Source organism: Lithobates pipiens, unplaced genomic scaffold, assembly GCF_037356315.1.
Source record: "Lithobates pipiens isolate NorthernLeopardFrog02 unplaced genomic scaffold, aLitPip1_a1.2 Scaffold_13, whole genome shotgun sequence".
Classification (NCBI taxonomy): Eukaryota; Metazoa; Chordata; class Amphibia; order Anura; family Ranidae; genus Lithobates; species Lithobates pipiens.
The window spans coordinates 75286370-75292349 of record NW_027507718.1 but is presented as its reverse complement, the minus strand read 5'-3'; positions in this window follow the sequence as shown (position 1 = coordinate 75292349).

Below are 5980 nucleotides of genomic sequence, written 5' to 3'. Positions count from 1 at the left end.
AACAACACTAGGTTCAAATCCCACGGAGGTAACGGTGGACGCACTGGAGGGACTACATGTCATACCCCCTGCACAAAGGTACTCACTAACGAGTGAGACGCCAGGGGTCGCTTGGGGGGGGGGGGTGAAATTTGCCCCTTAATGGTGCTCAACACCAATTTCTGGTCTATTTCTTGCTGAAGAAACAGCAGGATCCTGGATATATAAATATATAAAAGGAGCGCGGATGCCACCCTTTCTCCGCACACATGGAGATGTAGGCCTTCCAGGTACGATGGTATATCTTCCGTGAAGAAGATTTCCACGCCCTGAGCATAGTGGGAATCAGCTAGTCCGATAGACCCCGGTTCCTCAGCACCTTGTTTTCTATAGCCATGCCGTTAAAGCCAGCGATGGTAAAGCAGAGTGAAAGATTGGACCTTGAAATAGGAGGTCCTCATGCAGCGGCAGGGAGCGCCTGCCACCAGATGCACCAGGTCCGCTGAGGCCAATCTGGGGCAACCAGGATTACTGGGATCCCCTCAGGTTCCACTCTGCGAAGCAGACGTGGCAACAGTTTTAGCGGAGGAAAGGCGTAGATCAGCTGGTACCGATCCCACGGAGCCACCAGCGCGTCTGACACGTCCGCCCACGGACCTCTTGTCCTGGACACGAATCTCGGCACCTTTAGATTGAGACAGGAGGCCAATAAATCCACATCTGGTGTGCCCCATTTCAGGCACAGCAGCCTGAATATCTCTGGATGCAACGCCCACTCGCCATGGTCCAGCATCTGCCGACTCAGATAGCCCACCTGCCAATTTTCCACCCACGGGATGCAAATGGCCGACAGAGCCGGAACGTGTAACTCTGTCCACCGAAGTATGTGAGCGACTTGAGCAGCGGCTGAGCTTCTTGTTCGCCCGTTGGTGATTTATGTATGCCACAGCCGTGTCGTTGTCTGACTGAATCCTGGTCGGATGGCCTTGAAGACACGTCGACCATGTGTGGAGGCACAGCCTGATCGCCCTCAATTCTAGTAGGTCGATTGGCAACTTGGATTCGTCCATCGACCAGAGGCCCTGAGCCGACTGAATCCCCATAACTCCACCCCAGCCCGATAGACTGGCATCCGTAGTGATCACTGTCCATTTTAGAGGAAGGAACAATTTTCCGGACTGAATCACCAGGGACCTCAACCACCAGATCAGAGAGTCCCTGACTGGCTGGCTCACCTGGATCTGCCGATCAAGGGACAACGGAGATTTGTCCCATTTTGTCAAGATCTCCTTCTGCAGGACTCTGGTGTGGAACTGGGCATAAGGTACTGCCTCAAAAGAGGCTACCATGAGCCCCAGTACTCGCATGCAAAAGCGGAGCGACGACCACTTGCGGTTCATCAGCAGCTTGACCGCAGATCTGAGAGTCTGCAACTTGTCCGAGGGAAGACAGACCCTCGCTACCCTGAAGTCCAATAGCAAGCCTAAGTACTCCAGACGCTGAATCGGCACAATCACCAACTTCTTTAGGTTCAACAGCCACCCAAATTCTCGCAGTGTCTGCATGGTGATCGCCACATCCTCCTCCAATTCTGTGGTGGAAGATGCTCTCAGGAGATCGTCCAGGTAACCCACGATCGCGATCCCACGTTGCCTCCGCAACGCCAATACTGGAGCCAGAACTTTGGTAGACTCGGGGGGCTGATGCCAGGCCAAAAAGGAAGAGCCACAAATTGGTAGTGGGCTTCCTACTGCCAAATCTTCGAGAAATCTTTAATGCTGAAGGCATATGGGTATGTGCAGGTACACATCCTGGATGTCCAAGGGTGCCAGGTAGTCCCCTTGATTGAGTATAGCGACTACTGAGCGAACGAATTCCATTCTGAACCTCTGCACTTTTACAAAGTGATTGAGGGCTTTCAAGTCCAAGATGGGACATACCCCTTCCTTCTTGGGAACCACAAACAGATTGGAGTAGAACCCCTGGAAGCATTCAGATTCCAGAACCGGTACAATCACCCCAATTCAGCAAGTCCCTTACCGCCCTTAACAGGGCCTCCCGGCAAACCGGGGACACAGGTATGCTGGAGGGGAAGAATCTGTTTAGCGGGCAAGAGAGAAACTATCTTGTAGCCCGTGGAAATCATCGCAGACCCATTGGTCGGATAATCAGGAGGTCCACCGGGCTTCAAACTCCCAAAGACGACCCCCCCACCCGATAAGTGGGTGGGGGCAAACCTTCATGCAGTAGCACTTTTGGTCGCAGGCTTGCGGTTCCAGGGACACTTCTGACCGTCAGGGGGGCATCCTGTTGGGCTGGGGGCGTTTTGACGAAGCACCAGGCGGACGAAAAAAAAAAAAAACTGCTTGTGAACTGAAAGAGGGCCCTTGCCTGCGGCGAGGCTCCTTAGCCTCCCTAGCCTGTAGGAGTAGGGTAATCTTACCACCAGTGGCATTTTTAATAATGTCATCCAACAAGGCTCTAAAGAGCCGCTCGCCAAGGAAGATAAGTCAGGGCTTTCTTGGATGCCTGGTTAGCAGACCAGCATTTTAGCCAAATTAGGCGCCTCAGCACCACAGCTGACACTGAAGCCTTGGATAACAGAGGAAGAGTATCCAGGGCCGCGTCACAAACGTACTTAAGGCCTTGCACTAGTTGGTCTGCTAGCTCCACACAGACAAGGGAGGCGTCCTGTTCTCCCAATTCGCAGTGCAAAAGTTTTGCCCACTCAGTCAGTGTCTGCGACACCAGTGCGGATGCCAGTACAGGTTGCACAGCTGCCTCCACAACCGTAAACAAGGAACGAGCCACTGCCTCGGCCTTCCTGTCCGCGGGATCCTTGAATGCAGGAGTCCCCTCAACCGGGATCGTGGTTACTTTATTTAACCTAGATAGAGGGGTCCACGACCGGAGGAGCCGACCACTTTGGGGACGAAAAAGGTCAGTTGCGGGCGACCCCATTCCCTGTAGATGAGTTTGTCAAAGTAAGTCAAATACGAGAACACCTTAGGTGAACGTGCTGGCTTGCAGGACCCAAAAGGGACCAGTACATCAGCAGAGGGATCCGCTGGCTCCTGTATCTTCAGAGTATCACGCACAGCTGTGATAAATGCTCCAACTAGCGCTTCATCTGCATCAGAGCTCTCCCCAGAGGACAGGGGCCTCTTACGTGCACCCTTCATAGCCCGCACCGCCCCCATCTTTGCAACAAAAGAGTCAAGGACCGCCGTCAGGGTGCCCATGTGCACCGCGCCCTCCACAGGTGACCCGGTTGCAATAGCCTGGATGGGGAAGAAACACCAGTTTCTGAAGCCATGCTGACCCTAGCCTGTCTGCCACCTGCAAGGGGACTTAGGACATTGAAGGTCCCACCCTCCTGCTGCTGCCATGTGGGGGGGGTACTTAACACTAGACTCACCACCCTGGGGCCTCTGAATGCCACTAGCAGTGCCTGTAGTCCCTAGGAGGTTCCCAGTTGCAGAGAGGAGAAAACTGTCAGCAGCAGCTGCTTATAACAGCGGCGAAACGTTCTGCAGAGCTAGCTTCAGAACTCAGCAAAGAGCCATCCAGCATCCTGTATACACAGGAAACAGCAAGTGAGAGCACATGTAATGCTGCCACAAGAGAACTGCGGCAAAAAGAGCGCCAAGGCTTCAAGAAAATGGCCGCCAATGTAATAGGAGATCCTAAAGAAGATGGCTGCTGAAGCTCACAAGGGGAATACAGCCTTTCCCACATCCAAGATGGCTGCCGGACAGCACCATGCGGCGACAGAACAAACCTAGAACAGTGCTGCCTGCCTACAGCCAGAACAACCTCCACAGACCCTTTTTGGGATCCCCAGACCAGGACCGTCAGCCGCACAGAGCCCCTACAGGTGAGAATCGAACACACACACACACACACAAACACGAGGGGGGGGGACTTGGGAGAGAAGATAGGGAGGTGAGGTGACCGCTGAATCGACCCGCCAGGGAATGCCCAGCTGCTCACCATCAAAGCAGGGAGAGCCGTACTTACCAGTCCTGAAGAGCTGGGAGACATTCCATCACAGACCTACTCCTGAGCAGTTACAGGGTAGCTGCTGGCCAGCTATACTGTGATCCAGACAGCAGTAGCCCGGTCATATGTATACCCCAGAGCATTGAAGCTTACCAACCTCCTCTGGAGCCGAGGCATGTCGTGGCCTACCGAGCCTCAGCTGGGGCCCTGCTCACGCTCGATGGCCAGACTGGGGAGACTACAAGGATAATCATTAACCAGCCTGTCACCCAGCCAGCAGTTGATGAAAGATCCTAGGATCTTCTATCTTGCGCAAAAACATCAAACCTGCAGCAAACACATTGACCTAGGAACCCTGCGGGCCCTCTTGGTCCTTCTTACTAGGCAAAATAAAAAAACTGAATCTGCTGGGAGCAGTGGGGAGGGTTGATAGCACAGGGTCTACCCCCCTGGGGCGGGACTAAAAGTTCTGTGTATTGTGTAACAATTTTGCCTAGTTCTCCTAATGGCAGGCTATACAACCCATTTAGTTACAGAGAGGAGCTATGTCGGTCGGTTAATATAAGAGAAATTAACTTTAATTAGCTACCAATTAAAGTTAATTTTCTAATCACATGGTACATAATGAAAAAGTATTCATGTTAGTAGCTATGACTAAGTACTACATTGAAGTGTGAGTCGTGTTAGCTCCTGCCTGTTCCTGCTGTGGCTTGTATTTTTGTTGACAAGAATTTTTGAATAAAAAGGCAAAAAATGTTTTGTTTTTTTAGTGCGGCTGTCCAGATATTCTTCCTGTTTTTGATAGCACCTGTTAGCAGGAATCCACTTACCTGCTGTGGCCACATCCCTCACCTTGTTGTGTCACAGCCACATTACCAGCAAAACATATACATAATATTATATTAAATTAATACACACACACACCCCTGATTTTTACATGCATGAGAGAAATGTCAGACTTGGCCGGGGGTGTTAAGTGGCTCATTGCCATCTCCTATTCTACCAAAATGTGTGAGCAGACTGGGGCCATCTATTTTTAACTACACTAGATGTAATAACTATTTGCATATATCCGATTAACTAAAAAACAAAACCAGAATCACTTTATTGAAGAGAACTTACAGCATACATCAAGTCAGAAACGAATGTGAATGAAATATATATTTTTTTTTTTTCTGGTGCCTCGTCTAAGATGATCACATGGATTGCACATTGAAGGTCAGGTGATAAGCGAGCCAATTTTGCATGTTTTTTTAATTTTAGTGCATTCTCATTTACCGTTTTAACGGATTAACACAAAGCAAGTTGTGTTATTCAGTTAAAACACTGTACATAGTGATCATCTTAAAGCGGGAGTCCACCGGGACTCCGCGTTTTTTTATTTTTTTTTTTTAAAAGCCAGCAGCTACAAATACTGCAGCTGCTGACTTTTAAATAGTGACACTTACCTGTCCAGCGCGCCCGCGATGTCGGCACCCGAAGCCGATCGCTCGCTCGGCTGCCGGGTCCCGCCGCCATCTTGGGTATGGGAATCAGGAAATGGAGCCTTTCGGCTTCATTTCCCGGTTCCCTGCCGCGCGGCGCAATCCGGACGGTCCCCGCTGCCTCTGGGAGCTGTGTGTTTCCCAGCAGGCAGCGGGGCACTTGCTGAAGGGGGCGGGCGCTTGCGGAACGGGGCGTAACGTACGCCCCGTTCCGCAGAGAGCTAGCCCGGAAGTGGGTGCAGTTACCTGGATTATCCAGGTAACTGCACCCCCCTCCCCCCTGAAAGGTGCCGATTGTGGCGCCGGAGGGGGGGGGGGGGATTCCGATGAGCGGAGGTCCATTTTAGGGTGGACCTCCGCTTTAAAGTGGAAGTAAACTCCCCTATCGTTTTCAGCCAAGGAAGCTGCCATCTTTGCCTCTGTTTAATCCTCAACTGCTATGGTGCTGCACATGTGATTCGTTATGACACCAGCTATTGGGTGGTTTGATAATTTGGCTTAGAGCACAGCCAATG